This window comes from Calonectris borealis, chromosome 19, assembly GCF_964195595.1.
Source record: "Calonectris borealis chromosome 19, bCalBor7.hap1.2, whole genome shotgun sequence".
In the NCBI taxonomy this organism is placed as follows: Eukaryota; Metazoa; Chordata; class Aves; order Procellariiformes; family Procellariidae; genus Calonectris; species Calonectris borealis.
Window position 1 is genome coordinate 5,368,786 of NC_134330.1, and position 952 is coordinate 5,369,737.

Genomic DNA, 952 nt, shown 5'->3' on the forward strand with positions numbered 1-952 from the left:
CCGGCCTCGCCGCTCCGCGGAGCCGCCGGGCTGCGGGAGGAGGCGGTGGCGCTCGCCCCGCCCGCGGGCGGGCACTCCTTCCGCCGCCCGCCAATGAGCGACAGCCGGGGGGGAGAACCCGGTAGGGCTAGGCGGCGAGAGACCAATGAGAGGCGGTAGGAAGGGCTGCGTCACGATGGGGTGGGGCGCCGGGGAGCACCGCGGCGCCCCCTGCGGGCCGCGCCGCTTCGGTGGCCCGCGCTGCACCCGGCCCCGGCCCCGGCCCCGGCCCCGGCCCCGGCCGCCGCGGGGAGGGCCACGCACGGCGCGGGCTCAGTGGTGCGGGGGCTGAGCAGGGAGCGTGAGGAGGCGGCGAGAAGCGACTTGCGCTCCCCGAAGAGGTGATTTTTCTTCCCCCCTCGGGAGGAAGCGGCCTTTGGCTTTCCATGCTCAGTATTTCCCCTCCCGAAAGCCCCCGCAGGAGCAGGGCAGGGGCCCACGGAGCCTGTCCACAGCGCTCACCCGTGCAGCAGATATGAATAATGATCCAAGACCGAGTTATTGCCTACAGGGGGGCAAAGACCAGCGCATGGCGATGCTCCCTGTACCTCGGAGGGGTGTCACGACATGCTGATGCACCAGAATCCCCTCCAAAAGATAAAGCCTAAACACAAAACACAAACGTGGCTGGAGGTGGAAGGAGCAGGGTGGCCTTTTGCCTTGGCACGGCGACAAGCTGCAGTTCACAGGGGCCAAAGTGCCGCTCCCAGTGCTTGTCTTCCTGGAGGGAAGCACACGTGGCCTGCCCTGACTGCGCTACCAGCTCAGACCGGACCTCCGGGAGATTAAAGACATTTTAACACCGTTGGATGTTTTGTATTGCACGTTGCTGTATGGCGAGCTGCTGCAGAACTGTGTGCCTGAGAAGATCTATAAATAGTACTTTGGGGTTTCCTCCATTCAGATCTTTGCT